The sequence below is a fragment of the Lissotriton helveticus genome, chromosome 5_1, assembly GCF_964261635.1.
Source record: "Lissotriton helveticus chromosome 5_1, aLisHel1.1, whole genome shotgun sequence".
Taxonomy (NCBI): Eukaryota; Metazoa; Chordata; class Amphibia; order Caudata; family Salamandridae; genus Lissotriton; species Lissotriton helveticus.
Window position 1 is genome coordinate 84724519 of NC_136065.1, and position 27496 is coordinate 84752014.

Sequence of the window (27496 nt, forward strand, 5' to 3'; positions counted from 1 at the left end):
AGAGCTGCAGACTGGGTTCACTTTATATGACTGCATCGGGATAATATACTTGATAAACGTGGTTTACAAAGAAAGGAAATCCCAGGAATAGATCCATGTTTAGGGAATGAGGAGTGATCTGAATACCTTCAATGTGAAATATGTTTGTGTCAGTGATGCAGTTTCTGAATGGTGGTGCCACATGTCTATTATTACAGCAAAGATGTCAAAGATGGCATGGGCATTCAGAATACATGCTACTGAAAGAGGCCAATAATGGAATGGGCATTTCGGGCACTTTGCAATGTTACCTGGGGTAATCATGCAAAAGGGAGCAAGGGTTGGATTGGCAGGAAAAGTTAATTATTATTCATGCAGTGGAAGTGATTTCTCTGTTGAGAGGCCGAGGAATGTATCAGTGGAGAAGCGTGGCTCAATGGTTAGAGCGGCAGACCCTGATGCAGAGGTCTGGCCCGGGACCAGGGTTCAATTCCTGCCTCGGCGGGTCTTGGACACAATTTCCCCGGACCTGATAATTCTCGCCTTGGTGCCTATTCTAATCATGGGTCCCACTCTGTGACTCTGGGCAATAGCTTGCTTAATCTCCACAACGGCCCCAGCAGTGCTTGGATGCCTGGCTTCACCTCTGGGGTGCCCAGGAGTGGACATTTCACAGGAAAGGCAGGATGGGTTCCACAGCGGTATGAATACAGCGCTACGAGACCTCTGGGTAGAAGTGCGCTATATAAATACAAATACATTTACATTTACATCAGTCTTGCTTCCGCACTATTCCTTCCACTTCGAATATTTTCCTCATCAGCCATTAAATAACAAGAGACCGTGAAGCCTGAATCCTCCTTGAGCAAGTTATGCATCAACCCCTGTCAGCCCAGCCCTCAATGATGATGTATTACTTTTAGAAACATGAAATATGGCAGTGGATAAAGGGCTCCTACTCCCATCGTGGCCGCTCATTGTCTCCCTGTACTTCTCAGAGGCCCAGAGATTTACCTTTGCTTTCATAATACAATTGGTGTCAAATGTATTAACAGAAACCTGTTGTGAAATAATTCAATTTACAGTTTTCTAAGACTTCTATAGGATGCTCGAATATATATTTGTCTTTAGCTTTTGCCAAGCGCTGTATTACCAGACGGCATCATTGTCCTGAGAGGTAAAACAATGCGCTTCTCTTAAAAAGATAAAGCAAGGCCTTTTGTGCTTTAAGAAAGTTCAGAAACTTGGTCTCACACCAGTGGGTGGTTGCCATCACCGAGAAGGCCCAGCCACCTAGCACGGCTATCCTCACCTTTGAGATTTGAAGGATACAGGGATTTCATGACTTGAGAGCTTGAGGGTATTGGTACCTGGTTACCCACAATCTGAGGGGAGCGTGCAACAAAACATGTAAGGTATTTAGGGGCCTATTACGATTGCGGTTTTTCCGCAGCCTCCGGGCCGGCAGAAGCCACCGCCGCCCTGGAGGATGCGGAAAAACCGCAGCGGACCCACCAAAGACCCACCGCCACATTAGGATGGCTGTTGGGTCCTGGTTTCCGTCCGCAGCTTTTCCGCCGCGGTTGGCTTACAACCGCGACATAAAAGCTCTAATATGGTGGCGGTGTCTCTCAGACACCGCCAGCCATATTAGGATGGGCTTTGAAAAATGCTTTTCCGCGGCGGGTTTTCCGCCGTGGAAAAGCATGTGGAACTTCACTGCGGGGGCCCGTTGCGGGCCCCCTGGGTGAAGGGGGGGTGGGGGTGCACATGGGGGTACCTATGGTACCCCATTGCATTTGTATGCAGAAATTGCATTGCTTGAAGCCGCACCCGCCTCAATGGTAAAGGAGGGAACAAGAGGGAACTCCGCAGGCCATGCCGAGGTTCCCTCCTCCTCTATGGCTATAACTTTCATTTGTGTACTGGCTGTTAAAGCGTTGCCCGTCTCAAGTGCCAATGTTCAGAGGGCATTTTCACAGATAAAAGTTTACATGGGAAGGTCAGAGCGAGCACGCATGACCAAAGACTCACTGAAGAAGTATTGTATGGTGTACTACATTAAGTTTGATTTGTAAAACTGTATTTTGACCTCATATACACAGTACATTCATTGTCTATATACCATGCACTATCAGTGCAGAAAGCCAGGAATAATAAAAACAAAACTTTCCATAAACACCGGAAAAACACTGTTTCGGTTATTTTTAATGGTGCGACAATTGGTAACCACAGAAAACCACTGTTGTTTATGGTATTGAAATCACTGGAAACACTGAAAAAACCCAACCAGAATTTACCAAAAATAGAAACTGAAAACAGGAAAGCCTAGATATATAAGGCAATCTGAAAATGTAATGCAATAACACTCACCCCCCTCCCCCTCTGGGAAAAATGGTAGACTGAGCTTCAGAGGCCCCTCCATGACAAGGAATGGGAACAGGTTTTAGAGCATTCCAAAAGAGTATCCCGAAATTACAGATTCAAAAATATACAATACTTTATTTTACACCGCGTGTATCTGATGTCAGAAAATCTCCAGCTATATTTCCCGAACACACTATACGTATGCCCGAGATGCCAAGAACCTAGCGCAACCTTTCTCCACATGTTCTGGAGCTATCTGACACTAATCTTATCGGGACACAATACACACCGCACTGCACTCAGTGACAGGGCTCGTAGATGCTGTAACATGGGAAGCAAGTGCATTAGGCATATTCAAGCGCCGTAAACTACACAAAGTATAAACGCGATTTGCGGTTCTGGCTATCCTGCTAGCCAAACGGAGCATCGCCATGCACTGGAGAACCCCAGGGGGGCCTTCTCTGGCTGCCTGGTGAGGAGCAGTTATAAAGTGGGGAGCATCGAAGGAAGATGCGTTACGATGTGAGGAAGTCTGAGGCATTCGGAAACACCACATCTCCATGCAGTGGACGACACTGTTACACACCTTCTAGCATACCGCACCACACGCTGAGTCCCCTCAGTTAACACCAAACTCCCCGCAAACCCCTCGGGAGGAATCTCATTCAGGGTGCGAGCAGGGTGGCCATCTCATCACTCATAGCACGCAGGGCGTGGATACAGGGCATATATGAGCACCAGGGCTAAAACCTTACCAATGCACACACTCTTGAGGCCTGTTTCATAGTAACAATAAACTAAAACTCTCAGCAATGCTCGTCTACATCTAGAACCATACATTTCTTCATACACAGTGTAACCCCAGTTTTGTTCCACTCCCCAGTTTTGTTATACTCCCCATTGCAGAATTGATTCTTACACTCATCAATGTCAAATACTGCTGTAATATTTACAGTGAAGCAACATCCTTTATCATAAACTGAAACAAGAGCAACTTTTTGGAGCAATATGGAAGACTAGAACAATGTCCACAGCTGACATGATGTATCCAAATGCATGTACAAGCTTCTATGTACATTTCAATTGGTAACGATGTTGTCCTATCACACGTATGCAATAAAAACCAAATATAAAGAATATAATAAATAGAGCATCAGTTTGTGTCACCATTCCTGGGACACTTTATGATGGACCCTCAGCATGGAGCTTAGGAATTGTCTGGTCTGTCCGCTCCTTGTCTGGTGTGTTGTGCAGCTCCTCTGGTGACATATGTTCATCAATTTCTGGTACCTTCATCTCAGGTGTTGTTGGTGCAGCTCTGCATGTTGTTTCTTTGATACATTCAGGGCATCCGGTCACAGTCTGAGGTCCAGTCCACTTAGAAGTAAGAAAAACGCCTTTTAATTTTTCTCATCATGAGCATGATTCCAGAGTTTCTTTTGCAGTTCTTCCTCTCCCCCAGGCCGGAACCTTGGGGGTGGTATGGGGCATGCAGGTTCCACTCTATTCCCAAACAGTCACATATCTTTTGCATAACTGCAGCCAGAAAGTCACCCCCTCTATTGCTATTTATGCCCTAGTGGACCCCAAACCTCAGAGTAATGGCTATCATGAAGTGTATTCTTTGAAGATTGGAGAAGCACTCCTGTTTTTTACCTATTTAACTTCGCTGTTTTGCTTACTATTGCTTCCAAGCGTGCTGCGGAGGTAGCACGTTTGTCTCCCTGCCGTGCCTACGTAATGAACCTCCTATCTTAAGTGAACAAGACACTTAACCTCCGTGCACTGTTGCTGGTGTGGTTCTAAAACTAGAACACCACTTGCTTTCATACAAATTTAAAGAATGAATAAACAAACGTTTTATCTCTTGTGTTTTCCACATATATTTTTGACATATATTTTCAGCTTCATAAAACATGTTACCATATTTTCAATTAAGGCATAAGCCAAACATACAATTATAATTTCAAAGCTTAATTTCAAAATCACAAATCAATCATATTCTTGAATACTTCAACGATGATTTCTCTCGATGCCCAATGCATTTCGAGCTCTAGGAGCTCTTTTTCAGGGGCCTGTGAACTGAACATGTAAATGAATTTAATGTGAGCCTTTACAAAAACTTCCACAATGCGCAAGTCCTTCTTTACCATTTACCATATGTTGTTTCTGTGATATGAAATGTTGTGTGGTTTTTAGAAAAAGCCCCTCACCTCACCGCTGTTGTGCTCAACATGACACATGAAGTGTACCACGATCGTGGCTGGTTCTCTTCCTTGTGGGAACTCCCCCACCTATTTTGGAAACACATCCACACACAACAGCAAAACTCAAAGTCATTCAATGGGAAGCAAAATGTATCTGTGCCTTCACCCCACTCCCCCTTGTACAATAATCAGTGGGTTTATGCTCAAGTCCTGTAAAGGAAGGGAACACACTGCGTGGGGCCACAGGCCTCTCATCCCGGTATACCCACAATCCCTCATCATTCTGCTCACATCCAGCATCAATCCACGCTCTCTGCTCTTCTGCTGTTGCAGACCATTGTGCTTCCTTCACATCAGCTGGCAAGAATTGTCTCTGAATGAGCTGCATTTTTGGAATGCTTTTATTCATTAAAGGCACCATCTGTACTGTTTGTAACGTGCCCTCTCTTGCTGCAGTGTCAGCAACGGCGCACCTCTGGCTATCTTGGTATTAACTCCTGTGTGGGCTTCACATTTTCATTACTGCTATCCCGTTGGGTCGTAGTATCGCTTATAACAAGTTCTTTATATAAGGGACATTTTGAATGAAACGCCCTGCTGCTGTTATGAAACCACGATACTGCTACAGCTGGCCAAATTCATCGACAATTCCAAAGGCACAGCGTGGGTCAGTGTATATGTTAACAGTTTCCCCTCAGCTAGGACGCAGGCTCTTGTTACCGCATACAGCTCAGCTTACTAGGCCGATGTGCCAGATGGCAGAGCTGCACTTTCAACTATGGTGTCAACTGTTGTAATAAACGCTAATTACAGAGCAGGGGTTGCGATCTGTCTGCTGGAGAAACCATCAGTGTACGTCTCATCGTCTGCCTTAACTAATGCTGTCTGCTGTAAATTTGGTCTTAGTGTGATGCAGTTTTCTACAATCTCAACACAGACATGATTAGGGGTCTCATCAGAATAACCTATTGCAGGTAGCACTGTTGCCAAATTAACAGATGTGTAACTTTTAAAGAAGATCTTAGCTTTAAAAAAAAAAAGTTGACCTCATAACCTGTGTGCCTGCCAGCAGAAAAATGTTGTGTCGCTCCAGATGACAACCACGGTACCTAATATGGCACCTACACAATACAAGTATAGGCTGACACAATAGAAGCCGTCTTCGCCCCCATCACAGCTGCCGACGCCCTGTCACTGCTGAAGGCAAAGCCACATTGTAGTATTCCACAGGTCTTTTAAGCTGTGCCGGCACACCACTTGCAATGCCATTTTGCTCTCACACAGAGATGGAAGGACAGTTTGTAGTCAGGCAGCCCCAATGCTGGTACAGTACATAATGTCTCTTTCAGTTTCTTGAAACAGTTTGAAAGTTTGTTAGTCCATACAATGTTGTTGGGTGCATCTTTTAGCATACTCTGTATCTAGATGGCATCATAGCATCTGCATTCAGGGATCCACTGGCGGCAGTAGTTCATCATTCCCAGGAAGGACATCAATCCTTTCTGGGTGGACGGGGGCTGCATGCCCTGAATCAATGTTATTCTGTCAGGTGACCTGCTGCTTGTACCTTGGGAAATCACATAACTCTGAGAAATCACCTGTTTTTTGGCAGCAGCTCTGGAATTCTGAACATGAATCAGTTGTGTTCTCTCTCCCGGAGGCTGCTCAGGAGGGCTACAATGTCTTTTTCACAGGCCGCAAGTGCTGGATATGTCACAACAGTGTACTGCAAGACAATGCTACCTCCCTCCAGGTATAGGTGGTCCAAGTCTCTCTTTAGAGCCTGGGCATTCACCTTGGGACTCTCAGTGAAGGAAGTGTACTATGTATCTTTTAGGGTGAAGGCAAAGAGGTCCTCACTTGTGGATGGACTTTAATGCTGAAAAAACACAGAGGAGAGAAAAATACTCAACCTCTACAGATATAGATCAGGGTTCTCCAGTATCTGTCCTGGAAGGCCAGATCCATGCCAGATTTTCAGCATATCCACAATTAGATAACTGAGGGTATCTTCTAAATCTGGCTTGGATCCTGCCCTCCAGAACCGACTTTGGAGAACCCTGGCATAGATGGTAATATTGTATTGGTGTTGGGCACAACAGGCTCTAAGAGATCCACAAGTTCAAACGGTAACTCTGCATTCTTCTTAGATTTTCTGTTATTGGGACAGCATGTTTTCAACAATCCTATCTCATTTTTTAAGTATCACTTTATGGAGAAGGCATTTTTTTGACAATCCTGCCTCATTTATGTATGTTTCCCAAACCTCTCAGTTTGCTAGTTTTAAGAACCTTCAGCCTGATTCATGAAGCAAAATTGCGCCTGCAATCGCTGCGAAAATGCAATTGCGGGCGCAATGTCCGTAATCGGCATTCAACATGAAATCGCAAACACATAATAGCGAATTCGCAATAATAATCGCATAATCCCGGTAGGAGAGCATTAGCGAATCGGAAAAAGCGACAATCCACGGATCCTGCGAAATAAATTGCGGTTTCGCTATACAATCGCAATCGGTATTCATGAAAAACCGCAAATAGAGAAAAACCCAAAAATCGCATTTTGCGCGGCGCAAATTAAGGACAACTCAAAGCAGGTGGTAACCATAAAAGCCATTCAAAAATATTTTTCAAAAAAACGTTGGCCAATCAGTAACAGGTTCAGGCCTGACCAATCACACATAAGGACAATCAGCAGCAGCATTAGGAGTTCCACAATGCCAGGAATGTACATGGTGGTCAGGCGGCGAAGGCTACAGCGAGCAGCACGGAGGAGAGGCCAGATCCAGGAGAGGATATTCCGCCAGCGGGTCACCTTGCTGGGCCAAACCAGAGAGCAGATATATGCAAAATACAGGCTGAATGGGGAAATGATAATCCAGCTAATACACAACCTTGACCCCCTGATGCAGCACCCAACAAGGCGTACCAATGCGGTGCCTACACATGTGCAGGTATTGTGTCGCCTGCACCTCCTGGCCTCTGGGAGCTTCCAGGGGATAGTAGCGGCTGCTGGGGGGATATCCCAGCCCACCATGTCACGCTGCCTCAAGACTTTTGTTGACGCTATGCTTACCCAGCTACACCAACACATCAAATTTCCCACCAGCCAACAGGAATTGGACTTGACCAAGCTACAATTCTACAATGTAGCCCATTTTCCACATGTACTCGGATGCATAGACTGTACCCACATCGCCATCTGCCCACCAGCTGCCACGGAGTATATGTTCCGCAATCGCAAGTCGTACCACTCCCTCAACATACAGATGGTCTGCAATGCCAAGACATACATCACTGACATTGTGGCCCAGTACCCAGGGAGTACCCATGACTCCTATATATTCCGGCACAGCGGCCTCCACACACGACTGGCCAAGGGAGACTTTGGGGAAGGACACCTACTTGGTAAGTACACTTTGTCGACAATGTCACATTGCTATGAAGTAGCAGCGCAGCACAGGCACTCACCCTCTGCTCCTCTCATTCAGGTGACAGTGGCTACGCCCTCCGTGATTACCTCCTCACCCCATACCTCAACCCTGCTACACCCCAGCAACGCCGCTACAATGTTGCCCACATTAGGACAAGGAATTGCATAGAAAGGACATTTGGGCTGCTCAAGAGCAGGTTCCGCATACTGCACAAGACAGGTGGGGCCATGTATTACAGTCCTGCGGTGTGCTGCCGCATTGTGGCTGTCTGCGCAATACTACATAACATTGCAACCAAGCGCCGGATACCTGTCGACATCTCTGGCAGTGAATCTGAAGGGGACGACCGGCCACCTGCACATGCGCGCCATGCACGCGGGGAGAATCCAGCTGAAGGCCACAGACGTCGCAACCACATCACACTGAACAGTTTCTAATGCACCCTCTTCCCTCACCCCACAAATCACAAATGCATGCAAAAAGTAATAATGACACGCCAATGTGTGCTGCTAAAATAAATATAATTGTTTCATTCACAATAATGGTACCACTTTAAATGTTGTCATTGCTAACAGTATTTCAGCATACTGCTGTGTGAAAGGACAGGGCACGCTTATACTCAGCCTGTGCCTGTAAGAGTCATATGAAGTCATGTGCGCCTCCTGCGCGTACCACCCAAGCGCCTCTGTGGCTCATCCTCATCCAAGGCACGTGCAGCTGCTGTGGGCCTGGTGCTGCGCCTGAGTGCCCCTACGTGTGAGGCAGAGTGGCTGCTCACACTCGATGCCCCCTCACTGGCATCATCACCCCCAACAGTGGCAGGTAGAGCAGGAGGGTGTAGTGCTGTCACGGCACTGGTCAGGTGCTCAAGGACATTGGCCACATCCTCGCAGCACTGGATGAGCTGCTGCTGCTGCGCAAGGGACCGGCTCGACAACTGTGATGTGGCATTGCTTATGATATAATTGGACCTGGTGTAGGCGGTCAGCCGGGTCAATAGCTGCCGGTGGCGGCGGCGTGCTGCATTGCGCTGCGATGTATTTGCAGCAGTGCTGGCCTCCATGGCTGCAGTCATGCGGGCCATACCCTCCCCCACACCTGCCATGGCTGCAGTCATGCTGGCCATTCCCTCCCCCACACCTTCCATGGCTGCCGTCATGCGGTCCATGCCACTCCGGCAACATTGCGCCCAATGTTGTACAGCTGTAGCTGTATGGCACCTTGCTGGCGTGCTTGCAGCTGATGTATACGGAGCATGCGTCTTTCCACGCTCACTCTCACCAGCTCCTGTCCATTCCCCCTCCTGCTGATAGGTGCATTGGTCTGCAGGCGAAGCCTGCCATGCCTGCTCTGCTGGCCTGACACAGTGGGTGGCCGCTGTGTTGCCGTTGTCGCAGGCCCTGATGTTGAAGCACCAGCTGCTGGTGGTGGTGTCACGGCAGGCGTTGTTGGTGCGGCAGGGGCTGGAGGCACCCTGGTAGTGGACCTGGCTGCGGGAGTAGTTGCTGCGCCAGACGCAGGAGACACCCTGGTGGTGGACCTGGCTGCGGGAGTAGTTGCTGCGCCAGACACAGGAGACACACTTGTGGTGGACCTGGCTGCGGGAGTAGTTGCTGCGCCAGACGCAGGAGGCACACTGGTGGTGGACCTGGCTGCGGGAGTAGTTGCTGGGGCAGGGGCTGGTGGCTGTGTATGTGGCGGCACCTCCTCCTCATCCTGTGCCTCCTCATCTATTTGCAGCCTCTCGCTGTCGCTGCTTTCTGCACCACCTGTGAGGGGAAGTGGGCGTTCATTAGTTGCATGTATCTGTCACACGTGCAGTTGCTACATGCATGCTGGGTGACATTCCCTGACAGGCTATGGCTTTGCGTACTTTGGAACCTGTCTGGCTGCATTGTGGTACGGCTGCATTGTGGTACATCTACATTGTGGCCACACTACATGTCCCACAATGCTTCAGGGCATTACCTGATGTGGAACGATGGCATGACTATGGAACAATATGGGAGGCTAATTGGTCATGGACATTCATAGGGGACAGGGTCGCAGTCGCATGCCACTTACCTTGGTTGTCTTGGATGGGGCAGGATGAGTCCAGATGAGTCACTCCGATGACCGCCTCTGTCTCCAGGGTGTTCTCTACTTGGTCCTCCATGGGGGTGTTTGGAGGGACTGTAGGTTCTCCCCCTCCAGTGCCCGATGACTCTCCAAGGCGCTCAGCCACCCTCTCTTTGGCACGACCTCGGAGGTCGTACCAGCGTTTTTTGAGTTCGTCCAGTGACCTATCAGCCACACCCACGGAGTTCACCGTGGACGCTTTACCCTGCCAGATCCTGCGTTTTTCCTGTTCCGCCACCCTCCTTGAGTCCTTCCCAAACAGTTTTGAGTGGTTGGCCACCACCCCTTCTATTAAATGCTCCAGCTCCTGCTCGGAGAATTTTAACTTTCTCTTCCGCCCTGTGGTGTTGCTGGGCCCAGGAACTGCATCCTCAGACATTGCTGCACTGTACTTTCTGAGTTGTATCCAAACAGAATTGCAGGAGCTCTCCCAGTTGCTGACTCGAGGTCTGCCTCACTGTGGTGAATGGGGGTGGGCCCTGGCTGCTTCCTGGTTGTGATGTCATCGCTGTGCTCGACATGCGACTTCCCGTTTTCCCGATTTCGCGCTATTTGCTGTCCCGCTATTGACGAACTCGCTATTAGAGAATTCGCAATTCCGACACGGATGTAGCCGGTAATAGCGTATTTTATGCGATTTTCGATAATCGCAACCGGTATTAGCGGCCGCGTGCGATTCGCTTTATTTTCTCTAAATTAATCATGAATACCGTTTTGCGTGTCCTTGATAGCGAGTCGCTATTAATCGCTATTAGGGCCACGCAAAACGTCCCGTTGATGAATCAGGCTGCTTGTGTTTAGTCATCCGTAAAGTCATATTACCCTCACGCTTTAAAAATCTGCACTTTAGCACCATAATTCATCACCTGTCAGCGCATACACGAGTCTCAATGGGAATATAATATCCTTAGTTCTTTGTTAGTCTTGAAGGCGTTTGAGCATGAGGCCCCAATGTTTGGGGTGTTGCAGGTATTCTTCGGAGTCACAAAACTATGCTTGGGATCATAGAACCTTAGTAGGCAGGGAATGAGTCATCCTACCATACGAGTACCCATGAGCCCGGGACTGACTAGCTATAGTGTCTCGCCCTCCTACTCACAGAGGAACAAGTGAATAGACACCCCAGATCACAACACTCCTGACCCTCTCAGGAATCGCTGTTACAGGACACACCCTTTCGCTCTCACACTTGTACTAGTCCACAATAAGATCTGACAGACACAAGAAAAGTTCAAAATGTTTATTTTAACTATAGTTATGCAGTATGCGTGCCACAGTGAATAAGAAGATGTCCAACACAAATACGGTCATTGTCCAGTACAAATGTTTGTCTGCCATGTAGGCAGGTGGTGCCTGCTCCCTCCTCTGGTTATAGCCTCAATGCCTGCTCCCTCCTCCGTTATGACCTAAGTGCCTGTTCCCTCCTCCAGTTACGGCCTCAGTGCCTGCTCCCTCCTCCGGTTACAGATTCAGTGCCAGCTCCCTCCTCCGTTTACGGCCTCAGTGCCAGCTGCCTCCTCCGTTTACGGCCTCAGTACCTGCTCCCTCCTCTTTTTACGACCTAAGTGCCTGCTCCCTCCTCCGGTTAAGGCCTCAGTGCCTGCTCCCTCCTCCGTTTACTGACTCAGTGTCTGCTCCCTCCTCTGGTTACAGCCTCAGTGCCTGCTCCCTCCTCCGTTTACGACCTAAGTGCCTGCTCCCTCCTCCGGTTACGGCTTCAGTGCCTGCTCCCTCCTCCGTTTACGACCCAATTGCTTGCTCCCTCCTCCGTTTATGGACTCAGTGTCTGCTCCCTCCTCTGGTTACGGCCCCAGTGCATGCTTGCTCCTCCGTTTACGACCCAATTGCTTGCTCCCTCCTCCGGTTACGGCCTCAGTGCCTGCTCCCTCCTCCATTTACGGACTCAGTGTCTGCTCCCTCCTCTGGTTACGGCCTCAGTGTCTGTTGTGTTGTAAATGACTAGTGTGGATATTGGATTTTTACGGTGCGAAGAAATGGTGTGGGGGACCCATCAACATACCTTGCAGGGGGACGTACCTTAAGTTTTGTTATGCCACTGGCTGGTGGGAACTCCCTCCCTACTTAAAATATCAGCTACTGTGAGCAGCATACAAGGCCCGCACTCCTCCAGGGATGTAGAGAATCATGAGAGTGACGGGAGTCAAGGAGGGTGGTTCACAACCCCCAGATCTCCACCTACTAACACTGTGCTCGTTTGCAGAACCTGTATATACCGCTGTACCTTTGTATTATTTTTCATGTGTAGCATTCAGTTGTTCACAGAGAAAAATACCACACCTTAACCAGCTTCAACTCACCCAAACTTCTACTGCAGTCCCTCAGCTGTGCTCCCCCCTTAGGGGTGGATACACCCGCTTGTGATTCACCATCCTCCCAAAAACAGCCCAACATTAAAACCATGGTAAGGAGTTTTCCTGCCCCACCACCCAACTCCCTTTAGTACAAAAACACAGACCTTAAGCTTGTTCCTGTAATGCTCAATACTGTACCCTTTCGCTCAACAGCTTTGCAACCAATACCTGCTAATCCCAAAAATAATATTAATTTCCCAAAATAGACACATGCGCTCCATCTGAGCATTATAACATGGTGTCTACTTCTTTAATATTCACAGGCGATTAAAATGTTATCCCCATGCTTGCACAAAAAACCTCTCATTGCTCTGTTCAGTTTGCGTCTGGCTTTGTCCATGGCGCTGTGTTCCACGTCATCCCACCACACCGTTTTTAGAATAAATTCAGTCCATACGATGCAAGTCCAGCCCCAAAGGCCCTTCGGCCTCATCAAGTCCTCTTTCATCTTCTTCAGCAGAGAGAGACCAAATCGCTGCACAGATCATTTTCTCCTAAATGCATTATTAGGAAATCTGGACATTTTATGCCCGTTAATAGCTCAGTCAGTAACAGCATCAGGTGCCCCTATAACTAAAATCCATCATGCCTTAAAAAACAGATAACTCTACTCCCTTATATGTACCTCTCCCAACGCCCGGACCGTCATCTCTCAACCCTCTTTATGTCCTCAGTCTGAATTCCTAACCTTGCTGCCTGAGATGCAGCATCAGTCTGAAAACAGCACATACCAAAGCCCTTTGTGTTCAATCCCAAGTAAACCAATGATTTTCCCAATATTCCCAAACGATTGGCTGCAGTCACTCTCTCACCATCACTAGGGAAAACAACCTCATCTCTTAAACCCATCTGGAAATTGTACAATTTGTCAAACGTCTACCTGCCTCTGTCACAAGCCCAGTCTTCAACACAAATCATCTCTTTAGCAGTCTCTGATCTGTTTTGGAACGCCTGAGCCATATTTTCAAAAACATATCTTCCATCACAACCTCTTGTCTTTTTACACCTGGCCTGTTCCTTGAGCCCAACAATTCAGACACCATAAAAACATCCATAACAAGTTAAGACAAAAGATTTCAACTTCAAAATTGTCATAACAGCAAAACCCCAACACCCAGAGTAACCTCGTCAACAAGTGAAATGGAATTGGTTCCCATAGCTTAGATTTTCTTACATTCACTTTTGACCAACCCGCTAGTACTCGCCTCACCAGTTCCCCAGCCGCCGGGTCATATTCCTAAAATAACTTCACATGAATGACAAACCTCCCTGGTTCCCAGCAATGGTAACAGCTGATAAGCCCCTGTCAATCAAAGATAATCGAAAATGCATGAAGTCCTCGTTACTCCGTTCCAAACCAACTTTATCACCCCCTTTCTTCTGGCCTGACAACTTTTAAACTCCCATCAAGCCTGTTGTAGGTTCATCTAGTAGTTACTCTTACAGATTGTTTGACACGTTCCAGCGTGCTCGTTGCCCCAGTGACCAGATGACCTGTGGCAACTTGGTCTTCTGTTCTTCAAGTCCTAGGGCCAAACTTCGAAACCTCCTTCACTGCAAAGAAGATAAAGTGTCAGCAAAGTCATAGCTCATTTCAGGGACATGCATTGCTCTAAAAGCAATATTGAAATGCACACTACTCTACCTAATCTTCCACAAGAGCAGCGGAACCCTCAAACCTTTCTCCTTCTGTTAACCAATTTCACCCCTGATATGTTATCCACGTTGAATGTTACTCTTCTGTTCGTCAGTTCTACACAACACACCACCAAAGCAACCTCCAGTGAAAAAGTCACTGTTCTGCACCACCAGCCATCCCAGAACAAGCCACAACTAAGGCCCTCTTGTTCAGAAAAAAACCTGTACATGTCACTTTGTCTCTTCCTTTGCAAAAAAATGCTTACTCTGTTTAAATTCTCAATAACATGCTGGCATACATGCAGATCTGCCCGCAGACCAACTGCCATTCACCCTCTCTGGTGTGGTAAATCCACCCCTGACATGGCAAAGCCCAACCTTGTACAAAACATTCTGCCAGCCCTGACCATTCTGCATGCAAAACTGAGAGGCACCAACAAACATTTAACCTTATGAAGCACCAACTTTCGCTCTTTGCAGGCCTCTTCTACCAATAAAACAATCTCTCGCACTTTGTCTCCTGGCAACCTCAACTGCATCTTCTTTGTGACAATTCTGAAAAAAATAATACAGTACTCGGGCCCTTTGTCTTTTTTGGTGCTAGGGGACCAAAATCTTCAATCAAGTGCTGAAAATACCCAACACTTATCTGTAATTACCTGCACCTCCCTTCCCAACAAACAAGAAATCTTCCAGATATTGTGAAATCAGCCTGTGACCAGCTCTTCTTGACAAACCCCATTATAAGAAGGCGCAGAAAAATTCAAAAAGACAACAAGAAATTGCACAACCCATGAACAAAACTCTGTTTACATATATTGCCCCTTCAAATGACATCCCCAGCAAAGAAATCTCCACTATAGGAACTGATATTATGTGAAATGCTGAGTTATTGTCACTTTTGACCTGTTCTGCCCAAAACGAATAGTATCAACCGATGCAGGATACTGCTCTGTTGCATCTTCCTGAGTCTTGCAGCCATTCACTGACGCCCTCTCTGGCGATGATAAATGGTGGATTAAACAATATTCCCCTGGTCATTTTCTCTGGAACTAGCCCCAAAAAAGGCAGCATCAAATCTGGCAACGGCCACTTAACAATGGGCCTGCAATCCTTTCTTCCTCCACTTCTTTCCTTGGTTTCTCCTTCATCATTGACTGAAGCTGACCAGCACTGTTGTCGCGGGCCTTGATATCTCATTGTAAAACCACCACTGAAACCCCCTTTGAGTCCGACGGCCACTTCCCTCTCTGGATCACATGCCAGTCAAGCCATCTTTCAATGCTCGGACTGCTGCCCCCTGGCCCCGGACCACTCCTACTGTTCCACCACCATCAACAGCCCAAACATTGTGTAAGCGGGTGTCTCCACACACAGCCACAACATTCATACCAACAACAGCAAAACTGGTGGAAGCACATTCCACAGTTAAATGCGTAACATGCCACTTTTGGGACCCCTGGCTGTGCTCTTCCATAGCTTCCCACTACCCACAGACGGGACGAGCTAGCAAGGGCTGGTATTGAATCGGCATACCACTTGATGTAAGTGCAGCTGGCACCGGTCGTGGTAAAGACGAGCAACACCCATCGGCAACTTTTGTGATGGAGTGATCACATGTTTAGGGGCGGTACTTCATGTCAGGATTCTAATACACAGTTAGGGCTCGGTTTACAGAGGTGTCGCCGAGGTGGAATTGAGGGGATTGGCAGAGTTATGTGCGGCAAGGGTGTGACGGGTCAGTATTGAAGGAAGTTGAGAGATGAGTGTACCTAATAATTTTAGAATAATGAGATGCTAGGACATGAATGTCCCCTGATAGTCACTGTTGGTTTTCTGACTCACTGTCAGCCTCTCGTGCAATGACATGACACACAGATCGTTAAGGTCCGGGGGGGGGGGGCACCCAAAGTGCAACCTTCCTGGATAAAACTATCACCGTCCTCTCACTCTGCTGCAAGGGACTGGTACTGGTGGCAGCATCTCTGCTTGGGCCCCTTGTTAAATGTTTATTACTGCAGTAGGGGGGGGGGTGCAGCTCCTTCACCAGCCTCAGCTTTGCTGCTGTGTCCTTGTGGGGGAAGGGGGCAGTCCATGTACCAGCCTCTGCTCTGGTACAGTTTACCTGGGCTGCCATGATCCTTAGGCTGGGGCACCTAGGCGCTAGATTACACACCTGTTCATCCTTAGGGTCCAGCTGGGTGGGTCAGAAGCATGGTGTCCTCAATGCAGATCCCAAGGGCCCCGGTCCCCTCAGTCCATCACAGGTGGTGGGACCCGGACAACCCGCAGACGTGCAGCTCCTTCATCTGAGCAGTCACTCGTCCTGTAGACTGACTACTGGCAGTTTCTCTCTTTCTCGCTCTGTTTCCCACCACCCGCCCTCTTCCCATTCTTTCTCCACTCTCTACCTCCTCCCTCTGTCTCTCCTACACTCACACTCTCCCCAACATCCCTCTACTCGACCTCTCGCTTTCTCTCTCCACTCCCTTCTCTCTCTCTTTCTCCCTCTACTTTCACTTCTACCACTTTCTCTCTACTCTCCTATTCCCCTCCAATGTCACCACTCTCTCGCTCCCTCTCTACCCATCACTTCTACCACTCTCTCTTGTCCCCTCACGTGGACTGGAGACATGCGTCTGGGCACCAACGGAGAGAAGTGCTCACGGTAGGGCAGAGGCAGCCTGGCTGCCCCCAGGAGCTCTGAGTGAGCGCGTGCACTATTGGAGCGGCGCCCCCTGACGAGTCCAGTGAGAACATCCTCTAGTGAACTAGAATTAAGGTACAGTGTGAACTGAGACCTTGTAAGAAGGGACCACCACAGACATTGGCACCATTACAGTCCATAACTGGCACAGCCCATTCCAGAAGGAAAGGGGGGTTAACTACAGACCCCGAGAGAGCGGTGAGAGCCTGGGGACCAAGCCCTAGTCAACCTTCTGTCCAATTGTATAACTGTCCTATTGCATAACTGTCCTCATTCACAACTGTCCTACTGCACATTCACTGCGACAGCACGATACTGTTATATGCCTGGATGAGGCCCATGTAGCGAAGCTGCTCGTTTCTTACATTGTTCTATTTTTCACAAAATTTCAGCTGTGACCTTCTGCACAGAGTTGCGTGCACGACAATGTTGGATTAGTTTCTCTGTGCTTTGTTTACACATCTATCTTCACACAACATTAACACAATGACTCAAATCATCATTACAAGGCCCTTCTATGCACTATGTACAACTGTTCGATCTTCATCCACGGGGTGATAGGGCTAACTACATGAGGAACCCTATAGACCACACCCCAACCTCCAGAGTATAACTAGGTGCACCTTTCTGTCCCATCTATTTTTTTAGTACAGTCCTGAGCTGTGTGTTTGTGATTAAAACACGTTTCATTTTTCAAGTAAAAGCGCTGGCTGCACAATAATTTAACTGTTGTATGCTTTACTGAGTTCTTGGTTTCTAACCCGCACCTTCTCCTTGAGTAAGCCTTGGACAGCTCGACTTCACTACTCTGAGAGTCCAGGGGTGAGGGGTTCACTTGGAGCTCAGTCTTGGACCCCACAGTAAGGTGAAGCCCCTGGACACCAGTGGTAACAGGCTCTCTTTGTTATAGTTTGAGTCCAGTTACCCCAGATTGATACAGAGCTCCTGAAAAAAGTTCGACAATTGCAAGTATCATACATTGATCTGTTTAGTATAATTTTGTAAAATGTTTCGCTGGTAATCTTAATGTATCACCATCGAATCTCTTTATAATCTGATAATGTTAATATTCGTACTGAAGTAAACCAAAACTACAATCCCAGAATTCATAAGGATCTTAAATGAATGTCTAAGGCTTGGAGGTCCATTTCTCAGTGACGTCAGCTGCAGCCATTGGTAACAGCATGAAGGTTTATATAAATGATACAATACAGTACAATCATTATAAAGTCGGAGAAGCCCCTGCCAGGAGTCTAACCTGTGACGTCTAGATCATGGGTCTCGCAGATGTACCTCAACCTACTGAGCTACCTCATAAATGGATGTCATGACACTAAAGCTGAAAGAGAACACAATCAACCCACATCTTCCTCAAGAGACAAGAATTACATCCAATCTCCATGAAGCAGAGACGAGGATATTGAGAAGTAGAAACCTCTAAAGGGATGAAGAGGTGACGTATGTTACACGTCATTCCTGCTCTCCCAGGAGCAGCATTTAAAACTCAGAGCAAAATCATCCCGGTTTGTTTGACCGGTGTCAAAACCTCACTCCAAGGGACCCCCCCCTCTTCTTCCCCCTCACCCCTGACTTTTTGTATCAATATCACTTTGCATTTTGGGACATATGGTTTGTTGCTTCCTATTAAGTACCTTCTCATCTCAGTCCCAGCATGCACTGGTGTTGGCTTGAAAGGCAGATTTGCCTCCGAGGGTCACACATGTAGCTGCTCTTCTTAAAGTTTCATGACAAAAATAGATTCTGCTTTTAATACAGGACGGTCTGTATACACACAGTAACATCTGGAAAAAATATGTAGATACAAGATAATTCTACCTAATACGTCTGTGCAACCTGGAAATGTTTGTGGAGTCACAAATGCACTGCAGGAGGCTGATATTGTGCTGTATTGTATTCTTATGCTCACGTTACAACAACACTGTCCAAAGACAGAAGTTTTAAAGCCTGACAAAGAAATATCAGCTTAACTCAGTGGTGATGGATCACAAAGCATTAACATTTTCAGTAAAAAGGAGAGACACATAGAAACCTATTTAGTGGCTGATTCATACAAAGAGAAACCAGAAAACTTGGATAAATCACGGCTACGTCATTTAACCGCATTTTGTGACCCTAGGCACATATTTGACTTCACTGATGCTCAATTATCTCCACTATTGCATATGAAAGCAACTTCAAATCCGTAAGTTTTGAATACCAGCGCTACAAAATCCTATTGCATTTGATTTAATCTATCTATACTAATGTAATAAAGAGAGAGCCCAAACCTATGAGGCGGATAATCTCAGGAACCACAGCACCAATCACAACACCCAATACAGCGTTGGAAAGGGCAGTTGCAGCAGAAGGACATAGGCTATGCAGACGCCCACCATATACATTTAAAAGGTAAAAGAACCGTGCCAGCAAAGTAGTTCCTTGTGGGCGTGTCTGCGTTGTGCTGTGGGCGTGTGCTGGGGGTGTGACAAATGCTGGGGGCGTGTGGTACGTTCCGCCTTTCATGCCATGCCTCATATCGTGTGCTGTGGGCGTGTACTGGGGTCGTGGGCGTGTGCGGGGCGCGGGATTACGAAAAAAAAAACGATATTTCATTGTTTTTTCTTCCCAGGTTCTGTACATTCCAGCTCCGGGTCTCCACCCTGCTCCCTTTAAATACCCCTGCACCCCATAATCATAACCCGCCCTTACTCCTTAGAATACCCCAACACCCTTAAACACTAACCCATCTTAACCCTATAAATATACCCTGTACCCCAAAACCCAAACCTATCCCTAAACCCTAAAAATACCCCTGTACCCCAAAACCCAAACCTAGCCCTGAACCCTATAAATACTCCTGTACCCCAAAACCCAAACCTAGCCCTGAACCCTATAAATACCCCTGTACCTCAAAACCCAAACCTACCCCTGAACACTGAAAATACCCCTGTACCCCCAAACCTAGCCCTGAACCCTAAAAATACCCCTGTACCCCAAAACCTAACCCTAAAATACCCCTGTACCCCAAAACCCAAACCTACCCCTGAACCCTAAAAATACCCCTGTACCCCAAAACCCAAACCTAGCCCTGAACCCTAAAATACCCCAGTACCCCAAAACCCAAACCTAGCCTTGAACCCTAAAAAATACCCCTGTACCCCAAAACCCACACCTAGCCCTGAACCCTGAAAATACGCCTGTACCCCAAAACCCAAACCTACCCCTGAACCCTAAAAATACCCCTATACCCCAAAACCCAAACCTAGCCCTGAACCCTAAATATTCCCCTGTACGCCAAAACCCATACCTATCCTTAAACCTTAAAACTACCCCTGTACCCCATAACCCAAAACTATATCTGAACCCTTAAAATACCTAAACACCCCAAAACATATACCTCAGTACCCCAAAACATATACCCCTATACCCATACTTACCTTATCAAAGCATTAAAAAAAACATGCTTTTACCATTCATGCATTTACAACGAATTTCGTTGTAAATGTATGCGTGGTAAAAGCATATAAAATGTAATGCCATGCATTATAATGGCCTTGCGGAGTCATGGTACTTTCGTAATGAAAGTATGCGGAGTGATGGTATGCGGAAAGAAAGTTGCGGAATAATGGGTGTTTACCCTCCCCCGGTAAGTACATTGGTGGCACGGCGGCCCACATCTCCAGCAACATACTCATATTTTTTCACCACCGATTTGAAAAATGCACAGGTCTCTCTCATTGATGGCCAGCACCGACAAACTTTTAGACACACCTCCCGCCACAAGTTCTAGAATTGCCTTTAGACTTTAGAGCTGGGGAGCTACGTTCGAATCTCGGCATCAGCTCAACATCCTGTGATTCCAGGCAAATCGCTTTGTCTCCCCGTGCCTACCACAAATGAATGTGTTCTTCTGTAATGTAAATTGTGCTCATGCCATGTTGTCGAGTCGCGCTACATGATATTGCAAGGAAAAATAAAGTAGGGAAACTCGAGTTCACACACTACTGAACGCGCACTCTTAAGTACATCAGCAGTGCACTGTGAATCGGAGCGTTTCACAGGCCTGTCACAGATAAGAAATGCTATCAAAACGAAATCCTACAAAACAATATACTACTGGTCGGCAGCAATTCATACCCGGACAACGTCGGGACGGGCTGCTAGTAGAGTATAAAGTTTCTTAATCTATAAGAATCTGGGAGGTCCAGCTTAGAGTGAGAGGGCCCTGACTGCCTTCTCCAAAGGTTCCCTCACTCCCACCTTCCAACAGTGCCACTCATATTTACACAGCTCCTCTCTCACATGCATTTCTTTAGTTTTATAGCGCTACTCATGCCAACTCTAGGGTGTCAGAGCACTTTACACCAAGCACGCCTTATCAGAGTCAATGAGTGTGTAAATCAGTCTATAGGAAATGTTACACAAACCAATGAGGATTACCATTCTGTGATCTGCATGTACACGTTCTTTGCAGCAGGTATATTAACCCTCTGTGCTACTTAAGGATGAGTTGAAACTGGCACTAGACAAAACCTCCATCTCTCTCCAGCAGAAACATTTATGAGCAGCGTTATCTTGGCATTTTTATTGTTACCTGAAAACTGCTGACTACACAAGGAATTTTAAAACCTAAAGTTATTTCTACACACAGCGCCTCTCCCAGGTCAGAGTAGGCGCAGCTGTACCGGTCGCACTGTCCGAACGCCGCCCTGAATCTGGGTTACATACAGGGTTCACGTGACAACTGTCTTGCGTCTGAGGTCACTAATATTAGCACTGTTGTCGGGGCGGGGGCAGGAATGGTTTCTAAGGTCATGTTTCAAAACAAATCACTTTTAATAAGTACCTCCCAGTGCATCACTATAATGTGATATATTAATATCAAAGCTCTGCAAGCCAAAGAAATACACATTGTTGAATTCTACAGATACTTTATTATATCTTACATGACATTTGGTGTATGATTCACATGGCAAACATTTTCTGGGCTTGTTATAAATTGTATAAGGAAAAGAGATATGTAGCAGTCAGTTTCACGTGAGGCTTCTGGTTGTCATGGCAACATGTGGGAGGGTCCTTGTGAGGAAGACTATTTCGAATGTCAGTGTTTAAACTGGGGATTGACAGTTGAGCCAAAGGGAGCGTTTTATTATTTAAAAGGGTCTCTGCTTGTGCTCCTGGTCACACTGTTATCACTGCAGAAGGAGGAGGGGGGCTCACACCAGCCTCAGCTCTGCTAATTGATAGAGATAGAAGTAGGGGAAGAGCCTCTGTGTGAAGGGGGCCTGCGGGAAGGAGTAGAGAAGCTCCATGGAGTCAGCATTGTACAGGGACAGCCACCCCCCCTCGTAGTCCAGATACACCCCCAGCTTCAGGGGCTTCTCACGAGGGGTCAGAGGGGTCTCAGGGGAGGTGAGAGCCGTGTACTGACCATTCCACCGCTGCACAGCCCAGACTCCCCCCTCAGGTGACCATGCGAAGCCTCCCTTCCTGTTCACAGACTCTGCTACGACCCCCACATGCCACTCTCCCCCCTCCTGCAGCGGCTGCACCTCCCAGTAATGTCTGCCGGAGGTGAACCCCTCGCTCCCCAGCACACAGGGCCAGTAGGTGAATCTCTTGGGGGTGTCCGGCGGGCGCTGTGGTGTGTTTGTCAATCTCACTCGTCTCCCCCCTCAGACAGGAGGAGCCGAGGATGAGCCGTGTCAGGATCCAGAGTCACCATCACTGCAGAGAAGAGATTCACAATTAGAGATTTAATGACACAAATAAAGGCTGTAATTACTGCTTCTGTTTTACATAAGATTAATTTACACCACATCTGGAAGGAGCACGCGGCGCTACAGAGCGCGGCACTGGACTGCTCACTGCACTAAAGTGCGCATTCATCTAGAGCACACACTACACCAAACAGCACACTGCGCTACAGAGAACAGGACATTCTACTGCACACTACACTGCACCACGCAGTATACTACACACACACACTGTGCACACTGTTACTACACAAAGCACTGCAGCAGATAGGGCACTGTACTAGTCAGTACACTGCATTAGAAAGTCAGGAGTGACAGAACTATTTGAAGGCATACAGTACTAATCAGTACACTCCATTAGATGGTACAGAGGACAGAGCTACTCCAAGGCACACTGTACTACTCAGTACCGTGCATTGCATGGTACAGAGTAAGAGAGAGACTAGAAGGGATACTGTACTAGTCAGTACACTGATTTAGATGGCACTGAGCGCAGAGCTACCTGAAGGTGTACTGTATTATAGCCTTATAGCCCGCCGTAGAGGGCTATACCAGCTATTAAAGGCCCTCTCCAGCGTTAAAGGCCCCGAGCCGAAGGTGAGGGCTTTTAACAAGGGAGAGGGACTTTAATAGTGGTATAGCCCATCTACGAAGGGCTATAAAGCTATTAGAACATTCTGGGGCATAAAATATCAAGGGATTTATCTCTGCTTTTTTTACTTTAAAAGCCAAGAAAGCGGAGATAAAATGATCTCCCTATCAGCAACAGGGTGCTAACACGCAAATTTGCATGTTAGCACCCTTTTTCACTACGCTTACCTTTGCATCTCTAATGAGATGCAAAGTGGGCGTTCCAGAGCAAAATAATAGGAGAAATGTCGCTAAGCCACATTTCTCCTATTATCAGGCTTCCCACTAACCCTGTTAGAGACAAAAAAAGCAACGCTAACCACGATTAGCGCTGCTTTTTTTACACTTGGTATTTTCCTGACTTAGCCATGATATCCCATGGAAGGTGGATATCATGGCTAAGTTTGTGAGCCCCTATCATCAAGCTAACGCCAAACTTTGAGAGATTATCGTTGGTTTTCCAGCGATAATCTCTCATTTAGCAGTTAGCGTGAGGATTTTTATCACTTCTGAGATAAACGTTGCTAATAGCAAGTTATCTCAGCGATAATTTTCGGCGATGCTTAGCGATAAAAAAATCGTTGCAAAGCCTAGTTAGCGATAAATATCGCTAATCGTTGGTAATATTCCCCTCTGTCACTAGAGGACAGAATTTTCTAACAAAAAAAACAAAGCCTTTTGGGAGAGTGAGGGGATTGGAATCCCCTCAGGCTCCCTGAACCCTTTGTTCACAGCCAGAGCTGTGAACAAATAGACATTGGAATGTTGGAGCGCCAGGCTTATACCAGCCATTATAAGCCCGGAGCACTGCATTGTTTTCAATAGAGCTCCCAACATTCCAATGTTCTAATAGTCAGTACACTGCGTTAGATATCACAGAGTGGCAGAGCTACTCCTAGGCATTCTCTACTAATCCGTAATAATAGATAGTACAGAATATGACAGCTACTAGCAGCTATTCTGTACTAGTCAGTGCACTCATTTGATGGCACAGAATGACAGAGCTACTCCAAAGCATACTGTACAAGTCGTTCATCTATAAGAGATAGTACAGAGTAACAGAGCTACTAGAAGGTGTACTGTACTACTCAGCACACTGCATTAGATGGTACAGAGTTGTTCAGGATATACTGCAGCAATCATTCCACTGCATCAGATGACACAAAGTGAAAGAGATACCCCAAGGTAAACAGTACTGGTCCGTAAACTACCTTAGATGACACAGAGTGAAAAATCTACTCGAAGGTATACTGCACTAGTCAGTATACTGTATTAGATGACACAGAGTGACAATGCCACTCCAAGGTATACAGTTCTACTCGGTACACTGCATTAGTTGGCACAGAAAGACAAAGCTACTCCAAGGTCTAGTACACTAGTCAATACACTGCATTTGATGACACAGAGTGACAGGGATAGTCCATGGTATACAGTACTACCCAGTTCACTAAATTGAATGATACAGAGACAAAGCCACTCCAAAGTATACAGTACTAGTCAGTACACTGCATTAGATGGTACAGAGTATCAAAGCTACTAGAGGGTAAATGGTACTAGTCAGTACACTACATTGTAGGGTAAAGAGCAACAGAGCTACTCCAAGGTAGCGAGTACACTGCATTGGATGGTACAGAGTAAACAAGCTAATAGACGGTATACTGACCTAGTCAACATACTGCCTTAGATGGCAACGGGCCACATACCTACATCAAGGTCTACAGAACTGAGCTTAGGGGGGTATTTTTATTTTTGATGACTCCTAAAATCAACTCCTCTGCTCTGTCCAAAAAACAGCTGAAACCTAGAACTCTAAGTTATACAAACTTACGGCTGGACTCTGCACATATTGGATCCAAGATCGCCTAAACCTGTTAGTCAGGCAGATTTCATACCTCATCACGCATCGATTTTTTTCTTACTTCTAGGAGACTGATTTCAGCCAGCAGAGAATCCTTCAGAATGGATTCTAAGACCATGCAATGTTGATTCTTGAGTTACAGTTAGGGGACTATATCAGGACTCCTAAAAAATGGATGCTAAATAGGCAATATTTATCAGAAGAAAATTGGGTGCTCTTTATTGAAACCGAGATTGAAGAACTTCTCATGCGTAACAATGGCTCTGCACCATTATATGTGGTTTGGGATTCACTCAAGGCTTTCATTCGAGGGCTAGCCTTTGGGAACAATGCTGATAATCTTAGGAAAGCTTAGGAAGAAAAACAATCCTTAGAGCAGACAGTACAAAGGCCTCTCGACGCATTTCTTAGCAGCCCCACAGTTCTTAACCAGCGACAACTTGATCAGGCTAAACGGGATCTTAGCGAAAGATACTATCTTAAGAGTGAATCCTTTTACCAGCACCATAGATAAAACATTTATGAAGAAAGTAATTATACTGGTAGGTTCCTTGCGTGGCAGGTAAGGGAACAGGCTGTTACTAACCAGATAACTGAATTAAAATGTCCTTTAACTGCTTCCCGTACTAACGACCCGGTAAAAATAGGGGATATAATGTTACAACATTATAGGTCTATATACGGCCAACATATTATTGATATCACATCCCTGAGAGGGTTCCTCCAGAGAAATGAATTGCTGGTACTCTCAGATATGGAGAAAATGAGTATGGCAAGGCCGTTTACAAACGTTGAGCTGGAGAGGGTCATAAAAAATCTTCCAAGCGGCAAAGCCTACGGCCCGGGGGGCCACCCTGCATAATTTTTAAAGTCTTTCGTACTGCCATTTAGGATTATTTTTCACTGTTAGCTAATTCGATTTTGGAAGGTGGGGAGATACCATTTTCATTCAGAAATGGGAATATAGTCAGCTTTTTGAAAAAGGCAAAGGATAGCGAAGATCCTAATTCTTGCCGCCCCATCACGTTATTAAATTCTGACTATAAAATAATCACCACATTTTTAGCTAATCGTTTTAATCTAAATGCCTCGCATTTGATTCACCCTGACCAAAATGGTTTTATTGCTGGCAGGCAGCTCGGAACAAATGCGCACTATTTAACGGAAGCATTGGATTATTTTGAGACTAAGAGGATACCTGCTCTAGTCTTCTTTTTAGATGCCGAAAAGGCATTTGACGTAGTTGTCTGGGAGACCCTATTTTTTATTCTGAAAATGTTGGCATACCTCCCAAAATTACGGGGTTGGTTCAGAATGTATATCTAAATACTGAAGCCAACGTAATCATTAACACCTCAGAGGCTGGCCAGGTTAAGGTTAAACGGGGGACTAGACAAGGGTGCCCTCTGTCTCCAGTACTATTCGCCTTGTTTTTCGAGACACTAGCGATTGCAATTAGGAATAGTATTGATATCTGCACTCCACTTCCAACTATGGCGAAATTGAAACTATATGCCAATGACATCATGCTTATTATAAAGCCTGAGAAGGAGGCCCAAGCAAAAACTTTTGAGATCTTTGAAGAATTTGAGGCATTAGGTGGATATAAAATAAATTTAAAAAAAGACAGAAATCATACAGTGTGGCGTAGCATGTATGGATCTTCACCCTAATATTCTTTCTAGTTTAAACACAAAACCTAAGAGGTATCTGAGTGTTTATTTTTCAGCACAAATAGTTGATTTATACAATTTGAAATTCGCCCCACTTTTACGAAAAGTTCAGGACTTACTCCTTGATAGAGCTGTCTCCCATTAACCATCGTGGGTAGGGTTGCTTTGATTAAAATGACTGTCCTTCCAATATTCAATTTCCTTTTCTCTGTGATTCACTGTATTCTAGCTCCTTTTGTCCCAAAATAGAGTCTATGTTTACGGCCTTCTTTTGGGCAAAGAAGGCCCCTCGAATTGCACTAAGCACTTTATACGAAGAGCTGGAAAATGGAGGATTAGCTCTCCCGAATCTGAGGGATTATTACTTTGCATATTTTGCACAATATATATCAAGATTTAAGCCGGAACTACATCAAATCTTTTTATTAGCTATCTTATGGATTAAATTTGCAAGGAAAATCAGAACCACTGCCCATTAACAATTGTTAAATCGCTTAAATTAGTACGATATAAGTGTGTACAGTGGTTTTTCCAAAAACGGCAGGCTTTTTATAGAAGATACTCTATCCCCGCAGTCAACTCCTCAACCCCATTATCTGGCCCTATCTTATTATCTGGGATTAGAAAATCTTCAGTAATAACACAAAAATGGGCTAATGCTGGATTCCAGAAAATCTCACAATTTTTTGAGGAATGATAGATGGCTGAGCATAGGTGAAATGTCTCGTTTGATCGTTAATGACTTCCTTCTTCTTGGG

General features: G+C 46.2%; 1 long non-coding RNA gene across 1 annotated transcript in view; it reads right to left on the reverse strand.

Annotated features, from left to right (window-relative positions):
* Window positions 1–21735: 21735 nt before the first annotated feature.
* Window positions 21736–27496, reverse strand: part of LOC144754177 (uncharacterized) — a 34071-nt gene continuing 28310 nt past the window's right edge. The window contains exon 2 of the long non-coding RNA XR_013594676.1: window positions 21736–22548. This is a non-coding gene — a long non-coding RNA (uncharacterized LOC144754177). The remainder of the gene's footprint in view (window positions 22549–27496) is intronic.